Below are 15,038 nucleotides of genomic sequence, written 5' to 3' on the forward strand. Positions count from 1 at the left end.
GAGCTCCTTTGTGTGTGTGTGTGTGTGTGTGTGTGTGTGTGTGTGTGTGTGTGTGTGTGTGTGTGTGTGTGTGTGTGTGTGTGTGTGTGTGTGCGTGCGTGTGTGTGCGCGTGTGTGTGTGTGCGTGTGTGTGGGTGTGTGTGTGCGCGTGTGTGTGCGTGTGTGTGTGTGAGTGCGTGTGTGCGCGCGTGTGTGTGTGTGTGTGTGTGTGTGTGTGTGTGTGTGTGTGTGTGTGTGTGTGTGTGTGTGTGTGTGTGTGTGTGTGTGTGTGTGTGTGTGTACTCACCTAGTTGTACTCACCTAGTTGAGGCTGCAGGGCTCGAGTCCGAGCTCTTGGCCCCGCCTCTTCACTGATCCCTACTACGTCACTCTCCCTGAACCGTGGGATTGAACTCCAGGAGCCAATTGCTGGACCATGTCTGCAGCCTGTCCAGATCCCTTTGTAGTTCTGGCTGGTCTTCGATCGAATGAATTCTTCTCATCAACTTCACGTCATCTGCAAACAGGGACACCTGCGAGTCTATTCCTCCCGTCATGTCGTTCACAAATACCAGAAACAGCACTGGTCCTAGGGCTGACCCCTGTGGGACCCCGCTGGTCACAAGTGCCCACTCTGACACCTCGCCACGTACCATGACTCGCTGCTGTCTTCCTGACAAGTATTCCCTGATCCATTGTAGTGCCTTCCCTGTTATCCCTGCTTAGTCCTCAAGTTTTTGCACCAATCTCTTGTGTGGAACTGTGTCAAACGCCTTCCTGCAGTCTAGGAAAACGCAATCAACCCACCCCCTTCTCTCTCTTGTCTTACTGCTGTCACCATGTCATAGAACTCCAGAAGGTTTGTGACAGGATTTCCCATCCCTGAAACCATGTTGGCTGCTGTTCATGAGATCATTCCTTTCTAGGTGTTCCACCACTCTTCTCCTGATAACTTTCTCCATGATTTTGCATACTATACATGTCAGTGACACTGGTCTGTAGTTTAGTGCTTCATGTCTGTTTCCTTTTTTTAAAGATTGGGACTACATTTGCTGTCTTCCGTACCTCAGGCAATCTCCCCGTTTCGATAGATGTATTGAATATTGTTGTTAGGGGTACACATAGCACCTTTGCTCCCTCTCTCAGAACCATGGGGAGATGTTATCTGGCCCCATTGCCTTTGAGGTATCTAGCTCACTCAGAAGCCTCTTCACTTCTTCCTCGGTTGTGTGCACTGTGTCCACCACTTGGTGGTGTGCCCCACCTCTCCGTCTTTCTGGAGTCCCTTCTGTCTCCTCTGTGAACACTTCTTTGAATCTCTTGTTGAGTTCCTCACATACTTCTCGGTCATTTCTTGTTGTCTCTCCTCCTTCCTTCGTTAGCCTGATTACCTGGTCCTTGACTGTTGTTTTCCTCCTGATGTGGCTGTATAACAGTTTCGGGTCAGATTTGACTTTCGCTGCTATGTCGTTTTCATATTGTCTTTGGGCCTCCCTTCTTATCTGTGCATATTCGTTTCTGGCTCTACGTCTGCTCTCCTTATTCTCCTGGGTCCTTTGCCTTCTATATTTTTTCCATTCCCTAGCACACTTGGTTTTTGCCTCCCTGCACCTTTGGGTGAACCATGGGCTCGTCCTGGCTTTTTCATTATTCCTGTTACCCTTGGGTACAAACCTCTCCTCAGCCTCCTTGCATATTGTTGCTACATATTCCATCATCTCATTAACTGGCTTCCCTGCCAGTTCTCTGTCCCACTGAACCCGTTCAGGAAGTTCCTCATTCCCGTGTAGTCCCCTTTCTTGTAGTTTGGCTTCATTTGTCCTGGCCTTCCTGCTTCTCCCTCCACTTGTAGCTCTACTGTGTATTCGAAGATTAAAACCACATGATCGCTGGCCCCAAGGGGTCTCTCATATGTGATGTCCTCGATATCTGCACTACTCAAGGTGAATACTAAGTCCAGTCTTGCTGGTTCATCCTCTCCTCTCTTTCTTGTGGTGTCCCTTACGTGTTGGTACATGAAGTGTGTGTGTGTGTGTGTGTGTGTGTGTACTCACCTAGTTGTACTCACCTAGTTGAGGTTGCAGGGGTCGAGTCCGAGCTCCTGGCCCCGCCTCTTCACTGATCGCTACTAGGTCACTCTCCCTGAGCCGTGAGCTTTATCATACCTCTGCTTAAAGCTATGTATGGATCCTGCCTCCACTACATCGCTTCCCAAACTATTACACTTACTGACTACTCTGTGGCTGAAGAAATACTTCCTAACATCCCTGTGATTCATCTGTGTCTTCAGCTTCCAACTGTGTCCCCTTGTTACTGTGTCCAATCTCTGGAACATCCTGTCTTTGTCCACCTTGTCAATTCCTCTCAGTATTTTGTATGTCGTTATCATGTCCCCCCTATCTCTCCTGTCCTCCAGTGTCGTCAGGTTGATTTCCCTTAACCTCTCCTCGTAGGACATACCTCTTAGCTCTGGGACTAGTCTTGTTGCAAACCTTTGCACTTTCTCTAGTTTCTTCACGTGCTTGGCTAGGTGTGGGTTCCAAACTGGTGCCGCATATTCCAATATGGGCCTAACGTACACGGTGTACAGGGTCCTGAATGATTCCTTATTAAGATGTCGGAATGCTGTTCTGAGGTTTGCTAGGCGCCCATATGCTGCAGCAGTTATTTGGTTGATGTGCGCTTCAGGAGATGTGCCTGGTGTTATACTCACCCCAAGATCTTTTTCCTTGAGTGAGGTTTGTAGTCTCTGACCCCCTAGACTGTACTCCGTCTGCGGCCTTCTTTGCCCTTCCCCAATCTTCATGACTTTGCACTTGGTGAGATTGAACTCCAGGAGCCAGTTGCTGGACCAGGTCTGCAGCCTGTCCAGATCCCTTTGTAGTTTTGCCTGGTCTTCGATCTAGTGAATTCTTCTCATCAACTTCACGTCATCTGCAAACAGGGACACCTCAGAGTCTATTCCTTCCGTCATGTCGTTCACAAATACCAGAAACAGCACTGGTCCTAGGACTGACCCCTGCGGGACCCCGCTGGTCACAGGTGCCCACTCTGACATCTCGCCACGTACCATGACTCGCTGCTGTCTTCCTGACAAGTATTCCGTGATCCATTGTAGTGCCTTCCCTGTTATCCCTGCTTGGTCCTCCAGTTTTTGCACCAATCTCTTGTGTGGAACAGTGTCAAACGCCTTCTTGCAGTATAGGAAAATGCAATCCACCCACCCCTCTCTCTCTTGTCTTACTGCTGTCACCATGTCATAGAACTCCAGTAGGTTTGTGACACAGGATTTCCCGTCCCTGAAACCATGTTGGTGTGTGTGTGTGTGTGTGTGTGTGTGTGTGTGTGTGTGTGTGTGTGTGTGTGTGTGTGCGCGTGTGTGTGTGTGTGTGTGCGTGTGTGTGTGTGTGTGTGTGTGTGTGTGTGTACTCACCTAGTTGTACTCACCTAGTTGAGGTTGCGGGGGTCGAGTCCGAGCTCCTGGCCCCGCCTCTTCACTGATCGCTACTAGGTCACTCTCCCCGAGCCGTGAGCTTTATCATACCTCTGCTTAAAGCTATGTATGGATCCTGCCTCCACTACATCGCTTCCCAAACTATTCCACTTACTGACTACTCTGTGGCTGAAGAAATACTTCCTAACATCCCTGTGATTCATCTGTGTCTTTAGCTTCCAACTGTGTCCCCTTGTTACTGTGTCCAATCTCTGGAACATCCTGTCTTTGTCCACCTTGTCAATTCCCCTCAGTATTTTGTATGTCGTTATCATGTCCCCCCTATCTCTCCTGTCCTCCAGTGTCGTCAGGTTGATTTCCCTTAACCTCTCCTCGTAGGACATACCTCTTAGCTCTGGGACTAGTCTTGTTGCAAACCTTTGCACTTTCTCTAGTTTCTTTACGTGCTTGGCTAGGTGTGGGTTCCAAACTGGTGCCGCATACTCCAATATGGGCCTAACGTATACGGTGTACAGGGTCCTGAACGATTCCTTATTAAGATGTCGGAATGCTGTTCTGAGGTTTGCTAGGCGCCCATATGCTGCAGCAGTTATTTGGTTGATGTGCGCTTCAGGAGATGTGCCTGGTGTTATACTCACCCCAAGATCTTTTTCCTTGAGTGAGGTTTGTAGTCTCTGACCCCCTAGACTGTACTCCGTCTGCGGCCTTCTTTGCCCTTCCCCAATCTTCATGACTTTGCACTTGGTGGGATTGAACTCCAGGAGCCAATTGCTGGACCAGGTCTGCAGCCTGTCCAGATCCCTTTGTAGTTCTGCCTGGTCTTCGATCGAGTGTATTCTTCTCATCAACTTCACGTCATCTGCAAACAGGGACACCTCAGAGTCTATTCCTTCCGTCATGTCGTTCACAAATACCAGAAACAGCACTGGTCCTAGGACTGACCCCTGCGGGACCCCGCTGGTCACAGGTGCTCACTCTGACACCTCGCCACGTACCATGACTCGCTGCTGTCTTCCTGACAAGTATTCCCTGATCCATTGTAGTGCCTTCCCTGTTATCCCTGCTTGGTCCTCCAGTTTTTGCACCAATCTCTTGTGTGGAACTGTGTCAAACGCCTTCTTGCAGTCCAAGAAAATGCAATCCACCCACCCCTCTCTCTCTTGTCTTACTGCTGTCACCATGTCATAGAACTCCAGTAGGTTTGTGACACAGGATTTCCCGTCCCTGAAACCATGCTGGCTGCTGTTGATGAGATCATTCCTTTCTAGGTGTTCCACCACTCTTCTCCTGATAATCTTCTCCATGATTTTGCATACTATACATGTCAGTGACACTGGTCTGTAGTTTAATGCTTCATGTCTGTCTCCTTTTTTAAAGATTGGGACTACATTTGCTGTCTTCCATGCCTCAGGCAATCTCCCTGTTTCGATAGATGTATTGAATATTGTTGTTAGGGGTACACATAGCGCCTCTGCTCCCTCTCTCAATACCCATGGGGAGATGTTATCTGGCCCCATTGCCTTTGAGGTATCTAGCTCACTCAGAAGCCTCTTCACTTCTTCCTCGGTTGTGTGCACTGTGTCCAGCACTTGGTGGTGTGCCCCACCTCTCCGTCTTTCTGGAGTCCCTTCTGTCTCCTCTGTGAACACTTCTTTGAATCTCTTGTTGAGTTCTTCACATACTTCACGGTCGTTTCCTGTTGTCTCTCCTCCTTCCTTCCTTAGCCTGATTACCTGGTCCTTGACTGTTGTTTTCCTCCTGATGTGGCTGTACAACAGTTTCGGGTCAGATTTGGCTTTCGCTGCTATGTCATTTTCATATTGTCTTTGGGCCTCCCTTCTTATCTGTGCATATTCGTTTCTGGCTCTACGACTGTTCTCCTTATTCTCCTGGGTCCTTTGCCTTCTATATTTCTTCCATTCCCTAGCACACTTGGTTTTTGCCTCCCTGCACCTTTGGGTAAACCATGGGCTCATCCTGGCTTTTTCATTGCTCCTGTTACCCTTGGGTACAAACCTCTCCTCAGCCTCCTTGCATTTTGTTGCTACATATTCCATCATCTCGTTAACTGGCTTCCCTGCCAGTTCTCTGTCCCACTGAACCCCGTTCAGGTAGTTCCTCATTCCTGTGTAGTCCCCTTTCTTGTAGTTTGGCTTCATTCGTCCTGGCCTTCCTGCTTCTCCCTCCACTTGTAGCTCTACTGTGTATTCGAAGCTTAAAACCACATGGTCACTGGCCCCAAGGGGTCTTTCATATGTGATGTCCTCGATATCTGCACTACTGAAGGTGAATACTAAGTCCAGCCTTGCTGGTTCATCCTCTCCTCTCTCTCTTGTAGTGTCCCTTACGTGTTGGTACATGAAGTTCTCCAGTACCACCTCCATCATCTTAGCCCTCCATGTATCTTGGCCCCCATGTGGGTCCAAGTTCTCCCAATCGATCTCCTTGTGGTTAAAGTCACCCATGATCAGGAGCTTTGCCCTGCATGCATGAGCTCTTCTGGCCACTCTAGCCAGTGTGTCAACCATCGCTCTATTGCTCTCGTCGTACTCTTGCCTTGGCCTCCTGCTGTTCTGTGGTGGGTTATACATCACTGCTATTACCACCTTGGGACCTCCAGAGTGAAGTGTTCCCACTATGTAATCACTTTCTTCTCCGCTATCTCCTCTCTCCAGCTCATCAAAATTCCAGCGATTTTTGATCAGCAACGCCACTCCTCCACCCCCCCTGTTCCCTCTGTCTTTCCTCAGGATTTGGTATCCCGTTGGAAAGATGGCATCTGTTATCATACCTGTAAGCTTGGTTTCTGTGTGTGTGCGTGTGTGTGTGTACTCACCTAGTTGAGGTTGCAGGGATCGAGTCGTAGCTCCTGGCCCCGTCTCTTCACTGGTCGCTACTAGGTCACTCTCCCTGAACCGTGAGCTTTATCATACCTCTGCTTAAAGCAATGTATGGATCCTGCCTCCACTACATCGCTTCCCAAACTATTCCACTTCCTGACTACTCTGTGGCTGAAGAAATACTTCCTAACATCCCTGTGATTCATCTGTGTCTTCAACTTCCAACTTTGTCCCCTTGTTGCTGTGTCCCATCTCTGGAACATCCTGTCTTTGTCCACCTTGTCAATTCCTCTCAGTATTTTGCATGTCGTTATCATGTCCCCCCTATCTCTCCTGCCCTCCAGTGTCGTCAGGTCGATTTCCCTTAACCTCTCCTCGTAGGACATACCTCTTAGCTCTGGGACTAGTCTTGTTGCAAACCTTTGCACTTTCTCTAGTTTCTTTAAGTACTTGGCTAGGCGTGGGTTCCAAACTGGTGCCGCATACTCCAATATTTGCCTAACGTACACGGTGTACAGGGTCCTGAACGATTCCTTATTAAAATGTCGGAATGGTGTTCTGAGGTTTGCTAGGCGCCAATATGCTGCAGCAGTTGTTTGGTTGATGTGCGCTTCAGGAGATGTGCCTGGTGTTATTCTCACCCCAAGATCTTTTTCCTTGAGTGAGGTTTGTAGTCTCTGGCCCCCTAGACTGTACTCCGTCTGCGGTCTTCTTTGCCCTTCTCCAATCTTCTTGACTTTGCACTTGGTGGGGTTGAACTCCAGGAGCCAATTGCTGGACCAGGTCTGCAGCCTGTCCAGATCCCTTTGTAGTTCTGCTTGGTCTTCGATCGAATGAATTCTTCTCATCAACTTCACGTCATCTGCAAACAGGGACACTTCGGAGTCTATTCCTTCCGTCATGTCGTTCACAATTACCAGAAACAGCACTGGTCCTAGGACTGACCCCTGTGGGACCCCGCTGGTCACAGGTGCCCACTCTGACACCTCGCCACGTACCATGACTCGCTGCTGTCTTCCTGACAAGTATTCCTTGATCCATTGTAGTGCCTTCCCTGTTATCCCTGCTTGGTCCTCCAGTTTTTGCACTAATCTCTTGTGTGGAACTGTGTCAAACGCCTTCTTGCAGTCCAAGAAAGTGTGTGTGTGTGTGTGTGTGTGTGTGTGTGTGTGTGTGTGTGTGTGTGTGTGTGTGTGTGTGTGTGTGTGTGTGTGTGTGTGTGTGTGTGTGTGTGTGTGTGTGTAATATGTTTTTGGATACACTGAGACAAAATATGTGATTTCCGTGTAATTTTTCCCTCGGACAACAATGCAGATATTTATGTTAAGTGTGTCACTCTTGTTGGACACTGTCTTGCTGAGCGTGAACCATCATTTGGATTTCGCAGTAAGTCAACTTTATACATATCTTTCTTAATACATATGATAAATAAACGTCATCAGAATCATTAATTTCTACAACGATGATCGTTTTAGACATAATCATGAAAATCCAACAGCCCTGTACAAACATTTCAAAGTAACACCAGAACAGCATCATCCGTTACTCGCAAATCCCATGTTGCATAGCGGACTGGAACCTGGACGCCCTGATACAGGTGTCATTTATTTCTTTAAACGCATCATGAAGCCAAGAAGATAGTCTACATGGACTCCTCATGTGGTCTATCAGCAGCGATGAAATGTTTCATTTTCCATCACATATCTGAAAATGTACCAACATGTTGAGGAAGGGAAAGTGCCGTTTCAACAAAGAGTGCAGCAGGTACTTCCATCCAGTAATGTGTAAAGCTTCAACACAATCCAGAGAATGTTATGACCTGAGTTGCCCACACCACCGTATTAAAGGAAAGCAGCGCTACAGAGTTAGCAGAGAAAGGGAAATTTAACAGCAATCTCTTTTAGACAAACAGAGAAAAGATCAAACCAAAGAAAGAAACAAACATGGGGAATGGAACAGAGAGGACAGAAGGGCAGCAAAATGGGGCGTACCAAACCTGGCATCAGTCCATCCAGGCCGAATAAGCAACCAAATGCAAAGTCAGTACTGGAGAACCCAGGGGTATGTACGCCAGGGGACATACCAGGTAGTACATCACCAGTGGTACTAACGAAGCACAAAGCAAGACAAAACATCTCAGATGGTAATTCCTGCTTCATATTCGCAAATATTCAGGGTTTGAAATCCAATAAAAACGCCAAAGTTAGTTATGTCAGCGGGCTCCTAACAGAAGCGAATACCATGCTTGGAGCATTTACAGAAACACACACAAGGGATGTTTTGGACGAGAGATAAAAATAGAAACCTATAACATGCATAGATGTGATAGAATCAATAGGTCACAGGGAGGAGTAGGAATCTATGTAAAGGATATTTTCTGTTACACACAAGTGCTGAACTCAACGAATGATATAGTAGAAATTCTGGGCATTAAAGTTGAAAATAGGAATTTGGTAATTATCCATCATCAACTGCTGAGGAATTCACAGATCAGCTAAGGAAGATAGTTATTGGGATAGGCTAGAAAATCCCACACCAAATATTTTACTCCTTGGAGATTTTAATCTCCCTCATGTAAAATGGAAGATGACACAACATAATGTTATACCAGAAATATCTCTGGGAAGCACTCTGGCTCAACAGGTACATACCAGGGAACTAATGAGGTTTTGTGAAAAGTACTCTTTAAACCAACAGATAACCGATCCCACTAGAAATGAAAATACCCTGGATTTGATATTCACAAACAACGAGGAACTGATCAGAGACACAACAGTTACAAAAACAATATACTCTGATCATAACATCATAGAAGTTCAAACGAGTATTAACTCAGGGTTAGGGAATTGTGTCACTATTGTTAGAGACGGGATGTTCAATAAGTTAAATTTTAACAACCATAGAATTGGCTGGGAAAAAATAAACTAAGAGCTATCAGACATATCTTGGGAATCAGACATGAGCACGCTAAATCCCCACCAGTACCTAGAGAAGCTGAATACAGAAGCATACAAGGTATGTATGAAACACGTATCATTGAGGAAACCCAGAAGAAGTTCAGATATAAAGAGAGAGTGTGTAGGAGATGGTACAGTAGAAGAAAACGGGTTACTGAATTGCTTAAAAACACAGATATGCTTCAGTAAAGGAAAGATAGGCTTAGCCGAGAGATCAATGAATTAGAGGAAAAACTTATGATGTCATACCTCACAGAAGAAGTACAAAGGGAACAAAGGACCACACAAGATATTGCAAGAAACCCAAAATATTTCTATTTATATGCAAAATCCAAGCTAAGAACTACCTATAGAACTGGATCACTACTGAGAGGAGACTCGTAAAAAAAAAACGCGACTGTCTGGAATTTTGAGACTCTTTGACTGCGGGTTCAACCCCACCCGTGGTATGGTTTGTTTGCAATCGTGTCATTACGATTTCGTGAGTCAAGGAGACTCGTATACTGACGATGAGCAGGAAATGAGTGAAATCCTTAAAGAACAGTATGAGTCGGTGTTCAGCAACCCACTAAATGACAGCAAGGTAGAAAATGCAGAAATATTTCTCACTCCAGAAGACGGCGCAGACCAACTAACTGACATTAGTACAAACCCCATAGATTTTGAGAAAGAAATGGACATCATGCCCACTCACTCAGCACCTGGACCAGATTCACGGAATGCTCCATTTATAAAGAAGTGTAAAGTATCACTAGCACTAGCCCTTAGTATTCTTTGGTGAAAGCTTAGATCTAGGAGAAATACCAGAGGCCTTAAAGAGTACAGAGATAGCTCCTTTGCATAAGGGAGGTAGTAGAGCACTAGCTAAAAATTACAGACCAGTGGCCCTAATTTCTTACATCATAAAAATCTTCGAAAGAGTGATGAGACGGCAGATTACAAATTTCATGGACCAGCATAACCAACATAACCCGAACCAGCATGGTTTTAGAGCAGGACGATCATGCCTGTCACAGCTGCTGAACCATTATAATAGAATTACGGAGGCATTGGAAGCCGACCAAAAAGCAGAAGTGATTTACACAGATTTTGCAAAGGCGTTTGACAAATGCGATCATGGAGTGATGGCGCATAAAATGAGGGCCATGGGCATTACGGGAAAGGTAGGCAGCTGGATTTTCGGTTTCCTAACACACAGAACACAAAAAGTAATAGTGAACAAGGCAAGATCCAGCATCAGCAAGGTCCAAAGCTCAGTGCCCCAAGGCACTGTCCTGGTACCTCTGCTGTTTCTCATCCTCATAGCAGACATAGATAAAAAAAACACTCAGCACACTTTTGTATCATCATTTGCAGATGACACTAAAATAAGCATGAAATTCACTACGGGAGAGATTGAAAAATTGCAGGAACACATAAATAGAGTTTTCCAGTGGGCAGTGGAGACTAACATGACGTTCAGTGGTGATAAGTTCCAGCTGCTTAGGTATGGAAAGAATGAAGAATTCAAAAGGAACACTATATACAAAACTCAAGAGGGTCACCAAAGAGAACGTAAGGAACACTTAAAAGACCTGGGAATAATTATGTCAGCGGACCTTTCTTTTAAAGACCATAACAAGACAAAGATCACGACAGCCAGGAAGATGACGGAGTGGGTATCGAGAACTTTCAAAACAAGAGAAATAATGTCGATGGTGACAATCTTCAAATCACTAGTGCTCCCTTACTTAGAATATTGCTCAGTGCTGAAGGCCCTGTTCAAAGCAGTAGAAATATCAGAAGTGGAACAATTGCAGAGATCGCATACGGCTCACACTGAGCCAGTAAAGCACCTAAACTACTGGGAATGTCTTCAAGTCTTGAACATGTATTCATTGGAGCGGAAGAGATAGAGATACATGATAATACACACCTGGAAAGTACTCGTGGGCCTAGTCCCAAATCTACACGCTGCCATAAGAACATAACGGAGTGAGAGATATGGGAGGAAGTGCGAAATAAACCCAGTGAGGAGCAGGGGCGCGGTGGGGACCCAGACTATTCAACATCTTACCAGAAGATATCAGAAACACGGCTGGAACTAGTGTAGAAGCCTTCAAGAGAAAACTGGACAAGTATCTTCACCAGGTGCCAGATCAACCAGGCTGTGACTGATGTCTGGGGCAGCTGGCCTCCAGCAGCAACAACCTGGTTGACCAAGCAAGCACCAGAGGAGCCTAGCCCATGGCCGGGCTCAGAGAGTAGTCAAACTCTCGAAACTCTTCAAAGGTAAGGCATATATCAAAGGTAAGGTATATCTATGTCTTCCGTAGCTTGACCGCCAGAGCACTCAGCTAACACACTGAGGTCCGAAGTTCGAATTTCCGTTACGGCTGGATAATATTAGGACGTGTTTCCATAAGACACCTGTTGTCCATGTTCACCCATCAGTATAAAATGGGTACCTGGGTGTTAGTCGACTGGTGTGGGTCACATCCTGGGGTAAAACTGACCTAATTTGCCGAAATGCTCTGTGTAACAAGCGGCTTCCTATAGTATGTCACTGATGTCAGTTATGGTCTGTAAACCTTGTACATGCACCTGTAAAAATAAAGATATTATTATTATTATTATTATTATTATTATTATTATTATTATTATTATTATTATTATTATTATTATTATTTTATATTTTTTTATTATCACACTGGCCGATTCCCACCAAGGCAGGGTGGCCCGAAAAAGAAAAACTTTCACCATCATTCACTCCATCACTGTCTTGCCAGAAGGGTGCTTTACACTACAGTTTTTAAACTGCAACATTAACACCCCTCCTTCAGAGTGCAGGCACTGTACTTCCCATCTCCAGGACTCAAGTCCGGCCTGCCGGTTTCCCTGAACCCCTTCATAAATGTTACTTTGCTCACACTCCAACAGCACGTCAAGTATTAAAAACCATTTGTCTCCATTCACTCCTATCAAACATTATTATTATTATTATTATTATTATTATTATTATTATTATTATTATTATTATTATTATTATTGTTATTATTATTGTTATTATTATTATTATTATTATTATTATTATTATTATTATTATTATTATTATTATTATTATTATTATTATTATTATTATTATACATACGCCGAGAGGCGTGTAACTGTTTATATATGCTGAGTGCCGGTGAGAAGCTCTTGATCCAGGAAATTGGATTTACACCTCCCTTTCCTTTCCTGTGGACTAAACCACAACGCGGATTGTGCGCTTTACCCTGACTTTAATGAATATAATTTAGGGATAAATATCTTGCTGGTTGGTTGTGAATAGGTTACTACGAGCAGCCTTAATTATCCTCGTGTAGTTGATAGGTTTTTGAAATATTTTTTTTTAAAACAATTTAACGAACTGATTTATGTTGTGGTAATCCTAAAGCCGGAGAATATCTTTCTCCACGAACACGTACAAACAAATCTTTCAGTGAGAATGTTTACATAGTTATGTAGCGTACTTTTATGCTATGTTTAAAAAAAATGATCAGTTTCAACTTATTGTTTGGCAGAAATACTAACTCTTGACTGTCGCTGTTTGACCACAAGATGTGTGAGGTGAGTAAGCTAGCTCACCTGGTGTCAACTAGCATCCTTCATTCTCCACTCTACACTCATATCACATCACTTCAGAGGTCATAACACTACACAATCCCTTCCCTCCTTCCCTCCCTCCCTCCCTCTCTTTCTCCCTCCCTCCCTCCCATTAAATGGGTGGACGTTTATCGGAGTCCAGCCCATGCGTTATCTGCCTATTGTCACCTCACCCTTGCTTGATTTATTGAAGTGGATTCCTGATCCATGAGGACCGTAGACACGGTCTCCTTCGGAGGTGCTGTCATTTCGCTCCGATTCTCCTGCTATTAGTGTTGTATCAACCCTCGTATCTATGACTGAATTTCCTTGACTGTGTGAGGGAGTTTTATTGCCATTCATATCCTTTGTTCTTGCTTTTTTCGCTCCATCATCTGCCCTTTCCTTTCCTGGTATTACCACGTGATTATCCAGGTATCACCAGGTGACTTGGTGTCCACTCGACCACCTCCCGGTGGGCTCATATTTCTTCCAGTTATTTCTTATTGTCATCACGTTGTAATTTGTACTTTCCATATTTGTTGTTTGTAAACCCATTGCTACCGCTTTATAGCTGCGCACTATAAATCCCTGAGGACGAGGGTGAAATGTATTTCTTACAGTATCGTCCTGTTACAAATTCATTTTTCTGTTCCATCCATCCCTTCCTTCCCATCCATACGTCATTTTCCAGCTCTCTCCCACGTCACGTTCTCCGCATCCCGTTCTCCTGCTTGACCTAACCTTCCCGTTCTCCTGCTTGACCTAACCTTCCCATTCTCCTGCTTGACCTAACCTTCCCGTTCTCCTTCTTGACCTAACCTTCCCGTTCTCCTGCTTGACCTAACCTTCCCGTTCTCCTGCTTGACCTAACCTTCCCGTTCTCCTGCTTGACCTAACCTTCCCGTTCTCCTGCTTGACCTAACCTTCCCGTTCTCCTGCTTGACCTAACCTTCCCGTTCTCCTGCTTGACCTAACCTTCCCATTTCCTTAGCAAATCTTCAGCCCACTCCAACGAGTCGGGTTGGTCGTATAAATTTCCAAATCACCTCACCAACTTTTCCTCAGCCCTCTGAATAATACTTTTACTAATTCCACACCTAATTTCCAAGCTACGAGTTCTTTGCATAATATTAACGCCACACGACACACGACATCTCCACTGCCTCCAGCCTCCTCCTCGCTGCAACATTCACAACCCATGTTTCACATCAGTATAAGTTTTGGTACCACTTACTTTCAATGTATTCCCATCTTTGCCTCCACGGATAACGTTCTTTGTCTCCACAGATGCTTCAGTGCACCACCCACCTTTGTCACTTCATCAACTGTATGGCTCACATCGTCTTTCAAATATCCATCCTCCGACAAGTCCAGTCCCAAATATCTGAGCACATTCACTTCCTCCATACATGATGAAGTTGATAAATTAACCCACAAAAAAAAAATACCATGAAGACAAATGTAGAACATAACCCACTATAATATATAAGACACTATGATAACATGAACTTAGATAAGTACGTTTATGGAACAACTTGTAATGTGATCAAACCGACTAATGTTGTAGTAACCAACCTTAGGATTAGTTACCTCCCTTAGTTTACTACCACAGTTACTTTCACACTAGGTTCATAACTCCCTAAACACTCACTTAAACAGTTATCTCCCAAAATCTCTCTCTCTTTCTCTCTCTCTCTCTCTCTCTCTCTCTCTCTCTCTCTCTCTCTCTCTCTCTCTCTCTCTCTCTCTCTCTCTCTCTCTCTCTCTCTCTCTCTCTCTCTCTCTTCTACACTCCTCTCGTCTTCAGGTAGATGAACACTTAGTATAATCTACTTTTTGAACCCAACTCTTATTTTTATCCACATAATCCTTCAATTTATACATATATATTCCCTCTTTTCCTGTTCAACTGATCCCTCAACATTATTGCTGCTCTTTCCTTAGCTCTAACTCCCTCAGATACACATGACCCACTCCCATTTATTTCTCCCCACTGAAACTCCCCTAACCCCCTTCAGCTTTGTTTCGCTTATAGCCACGACATCCAGCTTCTTTTCATTCATAACATTTACAGTCGTCTCTTTCTTATTATCTGCTCTACATCCACTCACATTCAACCATCCAAACTTTATAAAGTTTTTCTTCTCGTGTTTAGTTATTTATATTGGAGAGTTACCAGCCCTTTTCTCTCGGCATTTT

The sequence above is a fragment of the Cherax quadricarinatus genome, chromosome 3 (genome assembly GCF_038502225.1).
Source record: "Cherax quadricarinatus isolate ZL_2023a chromosome 3, ASM3850222v1, whole genome shotgun sequence".
NCBI lineage: Eukaryota > Metazoa > Arthropoda > Malacostraca > Decapoda > Parastacidae > Cherax > Cherax quadricarinatus.